Source organism: Apodemus sylvaticus, chromosome 2 (genome assembly GCF_947179515.1).
Source record: "Apodemus sylvaticus chromosome 2, mApoSyl1.1, whole genome shotgun sequence".
NCBI classification, from domain to species: Eukaryota; Metazoa; Chordata; class Mammalia; order Rodentia; family Muridae; genus Apodemus; species Apodemus sylvaticus.
This window is the reverse complement of record NC_067473.1, coordinates 98,651,497-98,669,021: the sequence shown is the minus strand read 5'-3', so window position 1 is coordinate 98,669,021 and position 17,525 is coordinate 98,651,497.

The following is a 17,525-nucleotide window of genomic DNA, read 5'->3' as shown; positions in this document are numbered from 1 at the left end:
GGCTAATTAATATCCACTTATCAGTGACTGCATTCCATGTATATTCTTTTGTGATTGGGTTACCTCACTTAGGATGATATTTTCCAGTTCCAACCACTTGCCTAAGAATTTCATGAATTCATTGGTTTTCATTGCTGAGAAGTATTCCATTGTGTAAATATACCACAGTTTCTGTATCCATTCCTCCATTGAGGGACATCTGGGTTCTTTCTAGCTTCTGGCTATTATAAAAAAAGGCTGCCAGAGGGTCAGAGCCATGGGTCCCTCCATGAGTACTCTTCTGATTGGTGATTTAGTGTCTGGGATCTCTGGGGTGGGTCTGATTAATAATTTTGTTCTTCCTATGGGGTTGCAAATCCCTTCAGATCCTTCAGCCATTTCCCTAAATCAATTGGGGTCCCTGTGCTTAGTCTGATGGTTGACTGTGAGCAGAATCCACATCTGTATTTGTCAGGCTCTGGCAGAGCCTCTCAGGAGACAGCTATATCAGGATCCTGTCAACAAGCACTTATTGATGTCTATGATAGTGTTCTGGTTTTGTGTCTGTATATGGGATGGATACCCAGGTGGAGCAGACTCTGGATGGCCCTTCCTTCAGTCTCTGCTTCACACTTTGCCCCCGCATTTTCTTTAGACAGAAGCAATTCTAGGTTAACAATTTGGAGATGGGTGGGTGGCCCCATCTTTCAACCAGAGACCTTGCCTAACCCCTAGATATGGTCTTTACAGGTTCTCCTTCCCTGTTTTTGGGCATTTCAACTAATCTAATTTTCTTTGGGTCTTGGGAGCCTCTTGCTTTCATAGCATCTGGGACTTGCTGGTCATTACCCCTCATTGCTATACACCTCTGTTCAATTTCCTGACTCTATATATCATCCCCATCTCTTCCCATACCTGATTTTGCCCCTCTTTTCCCAATACTCTGTTTTTTTCTTCCCAAGTCCCTTCCACCCTCTTCTTCCCTTGATTGTACCCCCTTCTAAGTAGGACTGAAAAATCCACTCTCTGGTCTTCTTTCCTCTTGAGCTTCATGTGGTCCCATGAGTTGTAGGATCCTGGCCCTTCTTAATCCCTTTAGAAAATAAACTTAAAAATATTTATCTTGTTGTTTTAAGAAAGGACTGTTATGGCCCCATTAAAGGTTTACTTAGGACATGACTTCCTCTTTTTTTCCTAAATTCTTTGTTTACATTCCAAATGCTTTCCCCTTTCCCAGTTCCCCCCTCCCCATATGTTCCATAAGCCCTCTTCTATCCACCCATTCTCCAATTACCCCCTCCCTTTTCTATGTCCTGGTACTCTCCTACAATGCTGGATCAAGCCTTTCCAGGATCAGGGCCCTCTCCTTACTTCTTCATGGGAGTCTTTTCAACAAATGGTGCTGGTTCATGACTTCCTTGATTGTGGTGTCTCTTTCCCCTTCACAAAATAACTGGTAAGGTACACCATAGGATACTAGAAGGTCGTAAGCATAAGATTCATCTGCCTGGAACTAATTGTTTTCCTGAACTTATGTTTGTCTGATGTAAGATCAACATTAACTTTTTGTCACTTATATCCATGAACAGGGAGTGATTTCGGAAAGTATATGGGTCTGGTTCAACTTAAAATCTCTAAAGTCAGATTTAATTTGATTTAAGTTTTACACCGTTAGGGGATTTGCATTCTTGAAAGCAAAAGTTCATTTGACATTACCTTTAAGAGGAAAGTAAAGAGTTTGGGACCACTTGGGGGTAGTGGATATGAGGCAGGGACCCTCAGAGTAAACCTAGAGATAGTGGGCAGCATGGCTTGGAGAAAGCAAACAGAGGTTCCCCCATGCTTTTTTCTCAGAGAGGCATTGATCACCACAGATGCAGTCCTGGAGGAGGCTTGAAGGGTAGATTCAATGTAATAGTGTCTGTCTACAGAGATTTTACTCTCCAGGAAAGCAAATCATATTTACATATAGGAAATCTCAGATCATTTTGTAGCCTTATGCTGGATAGTCCTATTTGTGGCAGTATCATAATTATTATTTCTCCTAGAGGCCATTTTTATCTGCCTTCTAATTCATAGATACAAGAATCAATAGTACAGGAAAAAAGCACTTCTCCCTTAGGGATAGAAATCCAAAAAAAAAAATACTAGTGTTTGAGAACTTTAGAGAAGTCTTTGTTAATGAGAGCTCAGTGCCTGGCTGCAAAAAAGAAGGTATCCATTAAGTCTTTTCTTTTCCTTACTCCCATATACGGAAATCCATCAATGCAATCCACTACATAAACTCAAAGAAAAAAGAACCACATGGTCATTTCATTGGATGTGGAAAAAGCACTTGAAAAAATTCAGCATCCTTTCATCCTTAAAGTCTTGGAAAGAACAGGAATTCAAGGCCCATACCTAAACATAGTAAAAGCAATATACAGCAAACTCGTAGCCAGCATCAAACAAAATGGAGAGAAACTTGAAGCAATCCCACTAAAGGGACTAGACAGGGCTGCCCCCTTTCTCCTTATCTTTTCAATATTGTACTTGAGGTACTAGCTCGGGCAATTAGACAACATAAGGAGGTCAAAGGGATACAAATTGGAAAGGAAGAAGTCAAACTATCATTATTTGCAGATGATATGATAGTCTACCTAAGTGACCCAAAAAACTCCACTAGAGAACTCCTACAGCTGATAAACAACTTCAGCAAAGTGTCAGGTTATAAAATCAACTTAAGCAAATCAGTAGCCTTCCTATACGCAAAGGATAAGCAGGCTGAGAAAGAAATTATGGAAATGATACCCTTCATAATAGCCACAAATAGTATAAAGTACCTTGGGGCGACTCTTACCAAATATGTAAAAGATCTGTATGACAAGAACTTCAAGACTCTGAAGAAGGAAATGGAAGAAGACCTCAAAAAAAAAATGGAAAAACCTCCCATGCTCATCGATCAGCAGGGTTAATATAGTTAAAATGGCCATTTTGCCAAAAGCAATATACAGATTCAACGCAATACCCATCAAAATCCCAACTCAATTCTCATAGAGTTCGAAAGAGCAATTCTCAAATTCATCTGGAATAACAAAAAACCCAGGATAACTAAAACTATTCTCAACAACAAAAAAACTTCTGGAGGAATCAGTATCCCTGACCTCAAGGAATATTACAGAGCAATAGCGTTAAAAACTGCATGGTATTGGTACAGTGACAGGCAGGTGGATCAATGCAACAGGATTGAAGATCCAGAAATGAACCCACACAGCTATGGCCACTTGATCCTCGACAAAGGGGCTGAAAACATCCAATGGAAAAAAGATAGCCTTTTCAACAAATGGTGCTGGTTCAACTGGAGGTCAGCATGCAGAAGAATTCGAATTGATCCATCCTTTTCTCCTTGTACTAAGCTAAACTCCAAATGAAAATCTTTAACGTCAGATTTAATTTGATTTAAGTTTTGCAACATTAGGGGATTTGCATTCTTGAGAGCAAAAGTTTACTTGACATTACCTTTAAGAGGAAAGTAAAGGAGTTTGAGACCACTTGGGGGTGGTTGATTAGAGGTGGGGACCCTAAGAGTGAACCTGGAGATAGTGGGCAGGATGACTTGGAGAAAGCAAACAGAGGATCCCACCTGCCTTTCTCTCAGAGAGGCATTGATCCCCACAGATGCAGTCCTGGAGGAGGCTTGAATGGTAGATTCAATGTAATAATGTCTGTCTACAGAGATTTTACTCTCCAGGAAAGCAAATCATATTTGCATATAGGAAATCTCAGATCATTTTGTTGCCTCATGCTGGATAGTCCTATTTGTGGCAGTATCATAATTATTATTTCTCCTAGAGGTCATTTTTATCTGTTTTCTAATTCATAGATACAAGAATCAATAGTACAGGAAAAAAGCACTTCTCCTTTAGGGATAGAAATCCAAAAAATACTACTGTTTGAGAACTTTAAGAAGTCCATGTTAATTAGAGCTCAGTGCCTGTCTGCAAAAAGAAGGCATCCATTAAGTCTTTTCTTCTCCTGGATCCCATGTTGGAATATTTCCTAATGACACTCTGTCTCAAACAAGGTGGAATTTGAGGTCCAACACCTAGTGTTGTCCTTTGTCCTCCATGTGCACTACATGTTGTATTTACTCACATGCTCTATACACCATACACAAAAGATTAGGAAAGAAGGGAAGAAAGGAAGAAAGAAAGAAAGAAAGAAAGAAAGAAAGAAAGAAAGAAAGAAAGAAAGAAAGAAAGAAAGAAAGAAAGAAAGAAAGAAAGAAAGGAAAGAAAAGGTCAGTAAGACACTGAACATAGGTATAGAAGCTGTTAAAATGAAGAATATTGGATCAAAACAAAATGAAAAATCAATATATCTGATACTAAATCTTAATTTGTGGATGGGCACTGAGATAGAGACACTGGAACTAAAGCAGGTAAATAACTGTAGCACAGCCTATGTTTCTACGTGATTATAGCAGGCTGTCATTGAGGGCAAGCAAATCAAAGCAATTAGAGAATAAGGATATTGGGGTGGGAATGTAAGCCTGTATCTGAAAGAGTAGCTGACAAGCTTAACTACTCAATGCTTTTTTTAGCTTAAATGATGGACAACTATGCTCCCCTCAAGTCTTCCAGTGATTCTGGGTAAAAGGGATTACTAAATATAGCAGAGTAACTTAATAAATAGTAGATCAGAGGTAAATAAATGAGTTAGCAGTTCAGAGGTCTTATGGCTCTTACAGAGGACCCCAGTTTGGTTTCTATCATCTACATCAACTAGCTCTAAGCCTCCTATATCTCGAGCTCCCTGGGATCTGATGTCCCCTTCTGACTGCTTTGAGATGTCACACTTGCACCCTTTCCCCCATGTACAGAATTTTAAATGTAAATAAATGATTAAAGGGAAAGAAATAGTACCCCAGGCTGACATGGTTGCTCACCCAGTACCAGGAAGCATGCTCACAGAAGACTGATGACCTAAGTTTGATTCCCAGTGTGGACCTGGTGGAATGAAAGAACTAACTTCTGCAGGTTGTACTTTCACACACAAGTATATGTATGTCTGCGTGCGCTATTCAAAAAATATATTTTATTTATTTATTTATTTTTGTACACTCCAGATTTTATTCCTGCACAACTCCCCTGAACCCTTTGTCTTTTCCACAACCCAATCCTCCTCCTCACCTCCTGTCTCCATGAGGATGTCTTCATCACCTAAGACTCCACCCCACCAGATATCTGAACTCCCTAGGAATCCAGTCTCTTGAGGGTTAGGTGCACCATCTTTGATTGGTCACTGACCTGGAAGTGTCCTCTGCTGTATATGTAACACTGTTTTATAGTGACATAATTTGTATTTATTATCTTTTCCTATTTTTAGAATTATAAATAAGAGACAGTAAACTCAGTGACTGGAAAGTCAAAGGAGGATTCTGAGGGTGAGGAAGTAGGCAGAAATGTGTTCAGGGAGTGAAGGGAGAAGGGAAAATAATCCAGAGATAAATATGTGTAAATAAAAATTTAAATGATAAATGATAACTTAAAGAATCATATATTTTGTTGGAAAATAATTAAATTACAAAATACCAGGAACCAGGAATGGGGCACTCATACATATCTGTTTATAAAACTTGTTTCATTATTTGAGATATTTTTCCACATAAGCCTAGAGATCTGTGTTGAGTTGTCAGTGGCTAAGGGAGAACTGAGAGACTGAGCCTCAGTAAGCTGCAATCCAGGAGGTTTTTGTTCAGCCCTGGAGCACTGTGGGAGGATTCTCCCTACCTTGTTGACAGTAATAGGTTGCAGCATCATCAGCCTCCACAGGATTGATGGTGAGGGTGAAGTCTGTCCCAGACCCACTGCCACTGAACCTGGCAGGGGCCCCAGATGCTAGGTTGGATGCAAGATAGATGAGGAGTTTGGGTGGCTGTCGTGGTTTCTGTTGGTACCAGTGCATATGACTATATCTAAATATAGTGACACTTTGGCTGGCCCTGCAGGAGATGGTGGCTCTCTGCCCTAGAGATGCAGCCAATGAAGCTGGAGATTGGGTCAGCACAATATCACCATTGGAACCTGTAATGATAAACACACAGACATTACAAATGCAGTAATTACAATGTCAAGAACCCTCAAGCATAGAAAGTCATGATGGCCACAGCGGTCGCTCCCAACACTCCTCTGCATCCTCACCTGGAACCCAGAGCAGCAGCACCCATAGCAGGAGTGTGTCTGTCTCCATCTCTGAGAGCTGGAAGAGAAGATGCTTCTTAGGCTCCTGGCAGCTGCCCTTAAAGGAGCCTAGGCTGTTGGATAATGACTCCATATGCAAATCAGCTCAGCACAGTGTGTGCTGCTGCTCAAAGGGCACCTGCTCCTGTTTCACCACAGGGAGTTGGTGTCAGCAGGAAATTTTCTAGAGTATCACATGTCTCTTAAAGAATCCTTTTAAGACAGGATTTCTCTATTTATTCTTGGTTGTCCTGAACCTCACTCTGTAGACCACATCCTTCTGTCTCTGCCTCCAGAGTGGTGGGATTAAAGGAGTGCACCACTGTCATTCAGGTTTTTTTTTGCACTCTATTATAAAGTATGCCCCCTCTAGCCTTTCTGAGGGGTGAGGTGGGGAGTTAATTGTGGATGCACTATATAGAGAATGTAAGTTATTTCTGCAACAACTTGATCCCTCAAAATTTTACATACCCAATGAAAGTATTATCTGAGACTGAATAGAGAAAAAAATGATTCTACGAAAAAGAGTTATGTAATTCTTGGTATAGTACGTTTTAAATCCATGTTTTAGATCAGTGTGTATGATGTGTGTTTCTATCTTTGTATATTTCTTCATGTTCATGTTTGAAGACTACCTCTCTTGCCATGGTATGTGAGTGGAGATCAGAAGACATGTTTGGGTGGAGATCTGAGACAGAGTTTGTTGTTCACCCCTATTCCTGAAATGCTTTTTAGGCCAGGCTCTTGTGTGATTCTCTTGTTTCTGTCTCTCATCTTGCCACGGCATCACTCCAAATAGAGTCCATGCTGCTGCTGTGTCTGGGATTTTGTGGGTACTTGCAATGTGAGCCAGGTCCTCACACCTATGGGGACAAGCACTTTTCCCATAGAGCCACTCTGACAGCCCATTTTATTCAAGTAAATCTAGTGCGAAGAAGTTCTTTTTATTGAACAGAAATAATACTTCAGTATATTCAGTAGTTAAAAATAAAGAAAAGAAGTCTGTAACAGGGATGTGGCCAGATATATCTTTTGTGTAGTTCTTAAAATCATCCAAGATTAATAAAAGACTGATATCTTGTATTTAGTCATGGTGATAAAAGCTAATCAACAAAATTGTTGGTTCTTACCCAGAGAAATTGTGAGATAGACAGATAAATGGATAGTTATATAGGTAGATATCGAAACAAATATTTCTTAATATACTCAGTCTTCTGCCCCCTTTTAGGTTTAACTAGTCAGCCGGATGGATTTCCTAGCAAGATTTTAAGGTGGGATGTGACAGTAGTATTTTAATTGAATAAGGAAATACAGTTATAAGAAGATTTATGATAAGAAAAAACAGTAAGATGTATTGAAATGTGAAGAGTAGGAAGGAAGGATGAAGAGAGAGGCAGGAAGGACAAAGAGAAAGAGAAGAACCAGGGAAGGGGGGGAGAGGAAAGTGGAAAGAATGAGAAAGAAAGAAAGAAAGAAAGAAAGAAAGAAAGAAAGAAAGAAAGAAAGAAAGAAAGAAAGAAAGAAAGAAAGAAAGAAAGAAGTGAGGAAAGAAGGAAAGCTGGACAATTCCTTCCTATTGGTTTATTTTCTTCAAAGTTCAACAACTGTCCTTTATTGAAAAATTTTGGCAAAATCAAATATAGAACTCAAAATGAAGAAAATTACTCTTCTGTGTTTTTGTTTATTGTAGTGGTGAGGATGGGGAGTGGGGTGACGGCCTAGTACATGCTAGGTGGGTGCAGTAAGGGTATGCTATATCTGTAGCCCTGTGGGTGATTACCATTGCTATGAGTTTCATATCATATACATTTCAGAGTTTGGCAATCAACCAAATGACACATTTTGCCTTGAATCACTTATTAACTTACTCCTGGATATACTCTTTTGGCATCTGATTTTTTATCTTATGGTATTTTTGCGTTTTTAATGTTTTTTAAGGGAAAAGTTAAAAAAAAAATGTACCCAGGTGATCCAACATTCCTTTAACAGTAGCTAGGTGTAAGTGCTCAATTTTGGAAAACACTAACAATACGTGAGTTTTACAATACCTTCAGGATCTTCTTTATAAAGAACATTAAGAATGACTATAAGAAAACCAACTCTGTCTTGGCCTTGGTGGGCTGAGTATATCTGAACTGTTCAAAAATTCAACTGAGCAGACAACCTGCTTTAAAGGAGAGTGATCCCCCACCACCTCCTCCCCAGCATGGAGGCACCAACTCTAATGCCCTCTCTTTCTTTAGTTCCATGAAGAGTCAGTGACCATGCTCCTTGCAGGTATAAAGATGCTTAGCTTTCAGAGCTCCACTTTTACTCTACAGAAAGGTTACTACAGTCAGCTGAACTGGCACTGGGCCACAGGTCATATATGCAGCTGAGGTGCATCCATAGCAAGGTAGCATTTAGTTGGTGGAATGCCACAGATGCTGCATAATGTTAAGGTTCCTGGCCCCTCACTGTTCCATCCCCCAGTGTTTTAGCTGGGCTTTTGAATCTCTGCTTTAATCATTAGTTCTCAGTCTGTGAATTCCCTGGCCTTTTGTTCTTATAGAACAATACAGCTTCCTGCTTTCACCTGAGAGCCACAACCAGCTACCATGTGGAGTTTCCAGGGATCTGTCAGACTTTCAGTTTCCTGATCCCAGCAGGCCACCTGCTGACAGTGGAGTCATCACACACTAAGCTAGTCTCAAGAGTTTCTCCCTGTAGCCCATATATAGGTGTCAAATGGTCATATAAAGTTTACATCTCAAGCAGCTATGTTGTCCCGATGTACTTTCTCTTTCACCACCTTCACATACATCCCTGGGTTCTTTTCCAGGTATCCAGTGCATTTGCAGCTGCTGGCAGCAACAAATTGGTGCCTGGACACGGACCTGATATGAGAAGATTTCCTAAGCTGACTCTGTCTTCAGGAAGCTTTACAGAAAAACAGAAGGGGATAGTATCCTACATGGTAAGCAATATAGGAGTTAAATACTAGAGCTAGTGTAAAATTTCATCTTTTTGAAACTGTTGTTGTGAGTGAGAAAGGATACAGCTAAATGTAACAGTGTTGACCCAAAGCTGAAACTGCTTAGGGTGGACAGTGGAAAATGGGACAGGAACATTCTAGGCAAGCTTTTGTCTGCAGCCTTCAGGAGCTGCTTCAGGTGAAAAGGATCAGGTTTGAAGAACGATGGTTAGAAGATTTTTAGATTGGATAGATTCTTGCTGCCCATGGTTCCAAGAAGAAAGAACTTTAAATGAGAGAACCTGGGAAAGAATTGGTAAATCACTAAAGGCTGCCAAGGCAGATAATATTACCCTCTGCTTCTGGACGCTTACAAAAGATGCTATTGATGAAGGGACCCTGAAGGCATTAGATATCATGCAGGGAGAACTTGAGGAATCTCAAGAAAAAGGCCTGTTGGAGAGGACTTCCTCAGAAAAGGGTCCTCTCAACCCTAAATTAGAAAGATATGGAGATAGTGCTGATGAGCTAACTGTAGAGAACAAAGCTCATCCAAAGAAAGGAGCTGCTGAATATCATGGTGAAGAATGACTTCCTAATTCGTCTTCTGCTCTGCCTATGACCTCTATTGTAGGAGATGATATCCAGAGGGATATGCAACTTAAAAATTGCAGTTTGTGATTAAGTTGCAGAAGTTGACTAATGAGTTACAGGAGCTAAAAAAGGTATCAAGTATTAGAGAGAACAATGATCTTGAGACTCACCAATCACTGCCAGAAAGAGCCATAAGTCAGATTCGTGCAGAAGGACAGGATACATCTGACCTGTTGGCCTTCCTTTTCCTTGAGATCAGAGACCAGGAGAGTAGTATTAAACAATATTAGACATTGGATTTCAACGTGATAAAAGAATTAAAAGTAGCTGTGGCACAGTATGGCCCTATGAATCCTTTTACACAAGCTTTATTGGATAGTGTGATGGAGTCAGATTTAACTCCACAGGACTGAAGAACTCTATATAAGGCTACTTTGTCGGGAGGAGATTTCTTGCTTTGGAATTCTGAATGGTGTGAAGCTAGTAAGAGGACTGCCGCTATGAATTCTCAGGTAGGCCATACAGATTGGGGTAGTGAAATGTTACTGGGAGAAGGTCTATATAGAGGGAATACTAATCAGATTGGGTTTCCTATTGGAGTGTATGCACAGGTTGCAATGACTGCCCACTATGAATGGAATCTATTACCATTGAAAGGGGATATTAGTGGAAGCTTAACGGGCATCAGACAGGCTCCTGACGAGCTTTTTCATGATTTTTATGGATAGGTTATTGAAAACAGCTAACAGAAGTTTTGGAGATTCTCAGGCAGAAAATCCTTTAGTCACCCAGTTGGCTTATGAGAACACCAATGTAACTTGTCACGATGCCATCAGACCTCACAGGGAAAAGACAGACTTATCTGGTTATGTTCAACTCTGTTCCTAAACTGGGCCTTTGTACAATCAGGGTCTAGCCATAGCTGCAGCTTTGCAAGGAACCACCATACAAGGAATACTTTCATAGAGGCGAGGGTATAAAAAGTGTTTTAAATGTGGAAGTCTGGGTCATTTTAAAAGTGATTGCCCTAACAACAGGGGCCATCCCTTATTGGGAAATAGGCAGAGGGGCCAGCCTCAGGCCCCCAGACAACCACGGCAAGCAGCTTTTTTGGGCCATGTAGGCTGCTAGGCAAGGAAAATCAATCTTTGAATTTATCGGGACAACACCAGGGAGCCCAGGATTGGACATGTATTCAACCTCCAATGTCATATTAACTCTAGAAATGGGGATCCAGACTCTGCCTGCCTACAAGAGTCTTTGGCCCTTTGCCTGCAGAACCTTTGGGATTGCTTCTAGAATGAAGTAGTACTATTGTAAAGTGGCTGCAGATTTATCCAGGTGTCATAGATAATGATTATGAGGGAGAAATAAAAATTATGGCTGCTTACCCTCATGGTGTTATAACTGTACCTGTTAACCAAAGGATTGCTCAATTTGCATCTACTACCTTCTAAATTTGTTAAGAGTAAGAGAGGACAAACTGGCTTTGGCTCCTCTGCAGTGTGCTGTGCTCAATCTATTACTAACAAAAGACCTAACATTAAACTAACAATTGAAGGAAAAAGTATTGAAGGATTAATAGATATGGGAGCTCATGTGACAATTATTAAAGGAGAAGATTGGCCTTCAACTTGCCCCTTGTCAGAGATGCTCACTCACCTCCAATTCATCGGATATGCTAATAATCCTAAACAGGGCACTAAACTTGTAACCTAGAAGGATGAAGAAGGAAATTCAGGACAAATTCAGCCTTATGTTATGCTAAATTTGCCTACTACCCTTTGGGGAAGAGATCTTTTGTCACAGATGGGAATTATAATGTGTAGTTCTCATGAGGTAGTGACTAGACAGATACTAGAGCAAGGAATTTTGCCTGGTCAGGGGCTAGGAAAAGAAGGACAGGGTGTTAAAAATTTTGAAAGTCCTAAGCCTAACACTAACACTAGAGGTTTGGGGCATTTTGCATAGTGACCCCTATCTTGCCTGCATCCTGCACTGATAAAATTCAATGGCTTAATGATAATCCTGTGTGGGTTGATCAGTGGTCTTTATCTAAAGAAAAAAAATAGAAGCTGCCTTTTTGCTAGTGCAGGAGCAACTAGAGGCAAGACATTTAGGCGAATCTCAATCTCCATGGAATGCTCCAATATTTGTTATCAAGAAAAAATATGGTATATAGAGATTGCTACAAGACCTAAGGAAGGTTAATGAGACTATGGTACCCATGGGAGCTTTACAAACTGGACTTCCACCTCCCATGGCTATTCCTAGAGGATATTATAAAATAGTGATAGATTTGAAAGATTGTTTCTTTACTATTCCATTGCACCCTGAGGATTGAAAAAGATTTGCTTTCAGTGTTCCTTCGATTAACTTCATGGAACCTGTAAAAAGATACCAATGGATAGTTCTTCCTCGGGGCATGGCTAACAGTCCTGCCTTATGTCAGAAGTTTGTGGCACAGGCCATTCAGCCTGTAGGACAGCAATGGCCAGAAATCTACTTGGTCCATTACACAGATGATATTTTGATAGTGGGGAAAAAACTTCAGGATTTGCTTTTGTGTTTTAAAGATTTGCAACAGGCTTTAGCCGATAAAGGATTACAAATAGCTCCTGAGAAAGTACAAACCCAGGATCCTTATAATTTTCTGGGTTTCAAACTTTCAGATCAAGCTGTTTTTTTTTTTTTTTTTTTTTTTTTTTTTTTTTTTTTGCCCAGAAGATAATTATTCGCAGGGACAGCTTGAAAACTTTAAATGATTTTCAAAGGTTGTTGGGTGATATTAATTGGCTTTGCCCTTATTTAAAGCTTACTATAGGAGAATTACAACCTTTATTTGATATTCTAAAGGGTAATGCTGATTCTACATCTCTTAGTTTCTTAAACCCGGAAGGGCTTTTAGCCTTACAGCAAGTAGAGAGAGCTATTAAAAACCAATTTGTTACCTATTATTCTTTACCTTTACATCTGTTAATTTTTGATACAATGCATTCACCTACAGTATTATTATGGTAAAAGGTTCCTCTTATGTGGATTCATTTGAGGGTGTCTCCTAAACGTAAAATGTCTCCTGGCATATTATGAGGCAGTAGCCCAGATAATTGTGCTTGGAATGAAGTAGGCACTAACTTATTTGGGCAAAGAGCCAGATATCATTATTCAGCCTTTTAGTGTAGATCAAGATGCTTGGCTGAAGCAACATAGCACAGCTTGGTTGCTTGCTCAAATACGATTTAAAGAACTATAGATAAGCATTATCCTCAAGATAAATTAATAAAGTTTTTAAATATGCATGAAGTTGTATTTCCTCATATGATATCTTTACAGATGCTGCATAATGCTCTTTTAATTTTCATAGATGGCTCTTCCAAAGGAGGAGCTGGGTATCTTATTAATAATCAACAGGTAGTTATACAAATGCCTGGACTTTCAGCTCAGTTAGCAGAGCTGACAGTAGTATTATATGCCTCTCAATCTGTAAATAGTACATTTAATCTTTTTTCAGACAGCTTGTACATTGCAGAATCTGTCTCTTAATTAGAGACCTGTGGGACATTTAATTTTAATATGCCAGCAGGATCTTTGTTTTTACAATTGCAAATCATCATTCTTGGTAGAAAAAAAACTCCCTTCTATATTGGCCATATTTAAGCTCACTCTGGTCTTCCTGGAGCTTTAGCTGAAGGCAATCTTTGCATTGACAGAGCTCTAATAGGAGAGCCTTTAGTTTTAGAACCTGTAGAACTGGCTAGACATGATCATAATAAGTTCCATCTTTCTAGCCACACATTAAGGCTCAGACATAAAATCACAAAGGAGCAAGCAAGAATGATTGTGAAACAATGCCCTAACTGCCTTACATTATCACCAGTTCCTCATTTAGAGGTTAATCCACGAGGCCTTATGCCCAATCATATTTGGCAAATGGGTATAATTCAATATGTGGAATTTGGAAATTAAAATTTAAACATGTTTGCACTAATACTTGTTCATGATTTCTTTTGGATTCTCTGCATTCAGGAGAAGCCTCTAAATATGTAATTGATTATTGTTTATAAGCTTTTAATACCATGGTATTACCTGAAGTCATTAAGACAGACAATGGACCAGCCTACACTGGCAATAATTTTATCTCATTTTGAAAGGAATTGGTATTAAACATAAAACTGGAATTCCTTATAACCCAATGGGCCAAGGCATTCTTGAGCATGTACATCACACTCTTAAAAAATGGCTTTTTAAAACAAAGAAGGGGAAATTATACCCTCCTAGATCACTCAAAGCATACCTTGCTTTCGTTTTATTTGTTTTGAATCTCCTGCAAACTGATGTTAAATGTCAGTCTGCAGCAGATCTCCACTGGCATCCTGTCACTTCTAATTCTTATGCTATGGTTAAAGGGCGAGACCCTTCCAACTAATACTTGGAACGGCTCAGACTTTCAAAGGATAATTATTGGAAATCACCACCAAAAGGAGGGAAACTGCATACTGGAAAAACCAAGAAAACTATTATTATATATATTATTATAAAATTAAAACCACACAAAAATCCAACAAAGAAAGAGAACTTTGGATCAATTTGCCTTATGAATATTGATGCAAAAAATACTCAATAAAATTTTTGCCAACAGAATCCAAGACCACATCAAAACGATCAGCTACTGTGATCAAGTAGGCTTCATCCCAGGGATGCAGGGATGGTTCAATATATGAAAATCCATCAATGTAAACAAGCTCAAGGGGAAAAATGATCATTTCAGTAGATGATGAGAAAGCATTTGACAAAATCCAACACCTCTTTATGACAAAAGTCTTAGATCAGGAATTCAAGGTCCATATCTAAACCTAGTAAAAGCAATATATATCAAACCAGTAGCCAACATCAAACTAGAGAGAAACTTGAAGCAATCCCACTGAAATCAGGGACTAGACAAGGCTGTCCACTCTCTCCCTACATGTTGAATATAGTGTTCAAAGTCCTAGCCAGAGCAATTAGACAACAAAAGGAGGTCAAAGGGATTCAAATTGGAAAGGAAGAAGTCAAAATAACACTATTTGCTAATGATATGATAGTGTACTTAAATAACCCCAAAAATTCTACCTGAGACCTCCTAAACCTTATAAACAACTCCATCCAAGTAGCTGGATATAAAATTAACTCAAAAAAATCAGTAGCCTTACTCTACTCAAAGGATAAAAAGGCTGAGAAATTATGGTAATGACATCCTTCACAATAGTCACAAACAATATATAATACCTTGATGTGACTCTAACCAAGCAAGTGAAAGATCTGTATGACCAGAATTCCAAGCCTCTGAAGAAGGAAATTGAAGAAGATCTCAAAGATGGAAAGATCTCCCAGGCTCATAGATTGGCAGGGTTAATATAGAAAAATGGACATCTTACCTAAAGCAATCTACAGATTCAATGCAATCCCCATCCTAATCCTCACTCGATTCTTCATAGAGTTAGAAAAAGCAATTTCCAAATATATCTGGAATAACAAAAAATCCAGGATAACGAAAACTATTCTCAACGATAAAAGATCTTCTGGTGGAATCACCATCCCTGAATCAAGCTCTACTATAGAGCAATACTGATAAAAAAAATCCTGCATGGTAGTGGTACAGAGACAGACAGGAAGATAAATGGAATAGAATTGAAGAACCAGAAATGAAGCCACACACCTCTGGTCACTTAATCTTTGATAAAGGATCTAACACCATCCACTGGGGAAAGGAAGCATTTTCAGCCAATAGTCCTGTGTCAACTGGCAGTCAACATGTAGAAGGATACAAATTGATTCATTCTTATCTGCCTGCACAAAGCTCCAATCCAAGTGGATCGAGGACTTCCACATAAAAACAGATACATTGAATCTAATAGAAGACAAAGTATGGAATAATCTGGAGCACATGAGCACAGGGGGAAATTTCCTGAACAGAACACCAAAAGCTTATGCTCTAAGATCTAAAATTGACAAATGGGATCATAAAATTACAAATCTGTACAGCAAAAGACACTGTCACTAGGACAAAATGAGAACCAAATGATTCGGAAAAGATCTTTGCCAATCCTACACCCAATAGAGAGCTAATATCCAATATATACAAAGAAATCAAGAAGTAAGATGGGAGAGAACCAAATAACCCTATCAAAAAACAGGGCACAGAGCTAAACAAAGAATTGTCAATTGGGGAATACTGGATGGCTGAGAAACACCTAAGTAAAATTTCAACATACTTAATCATCAGGGAAACACAAATCAAAACAACCCTGAGATTCTACCTCACAACAGTCAGGATGGCTAAGATGAAAAACTCAGGGTACAGCAAATTTTGGAAACAATGTGAAGAAAGAGGAACACTCCCCCATTGCTGGTGACATTGCAAGTGGGTAAAACCAGTCTGGAAATCAGTTTGGTGGTTCCTCAGAAAACTGGACATAATGCTACTGGAGGCTCCTACTATAACATTCCTGGGCCCAGAAGATTCTCCAGCATGTAATAAGGACACATCCTTCATTATGTTCATAGAAGCTCTATTTATAATAGCCAGAAACTGGAAAGAACCGAGATGTCCCTCAACAGAGGAATGAATGCTGAAAATGTTAGATATATTTACACAATGGAATAGTACTCAGCTATTAAAAACAATCAATTCATGAAGTTCTTTGGCAAATGGGTGGAACTGGAAAATATTATCCTAAGTGAGGTAACCCAATCACAAAAGTACACAAATGGGATGCACTTACTGATAAATGGATATTAGCCTAGAAGCTTGGAATACCCAAGACATATTGCACATATCAAATTATGCCCCAAAATGAGGATAAACAAAGTATGGATACATGGGTCCTTTGTAGAAAGGGGAACAAAATACCTACAGAAGGAGATACAGATACAAACGGTGGAGCAGAGTCTGAGGGAAAGACCATCCAGAGACTACTCCACCCAGGGATCCATCCCATATACAATTAAAAACCCCAGACACTATTATCCATGCCCACAAGTGATTACTGACTAGTGCTGAGCCTGATATAGCTGTCACTTGGGAGGCTCTGCTAGGGCATGACAAACATAGAGGGGGACTCTCTCAGCCAGCCATTGAACTGACACAGGGTCCCCAATGGAGGAGCTAGAGAAAGGACCCAAGGAGCTGAAGAGGTTTGGAGAGCCACAGGAGGAATAACAATAATGAGTCGCCCAGTACTCCCAGAGCTCCCAGGGACAAAACCATCAACCAAAGAGTACACATTGAGTTACCCATAGCTCCAGACATATAGACAGCAGAGGATGGTCTTGTTAGACACCAAAGGGATGAGAGGCCCTTGGTCCTGGAAAGACTTGATGCCGTAGTGTAGAGGAATACCTGGATAGGGATGCTAGGGAGTGTTGATTGGGGAAGGGAAATGGCTTATGGGATTTTTGGGGGGGCACAAAACCAATAAAGAGAACAACACTTGAAATGTAAATAAAGAATATATCTAATAAAACAATTAATTAATTAATTAATTAATGGGATTTTCACCTGAGGTATATCAAATGACTGAGAAGCACCTAAAGAAATGTTCAAGATCCTTAGTCATCAGGGAAATGCAAATCAAAACAACCCTGAGATTTCACGTCATACCAGTCAGAATTGCTAAGATCAAAAACTCAGAAGACAGCATGTGCTAACAAGGATGTGGAAAAAGAGGAACACTCTTCCACTGCTGGTGGAGTTGCAATCTGGCACAACCACTCTGGAATCACTTTGGTGGTTCCTCAGA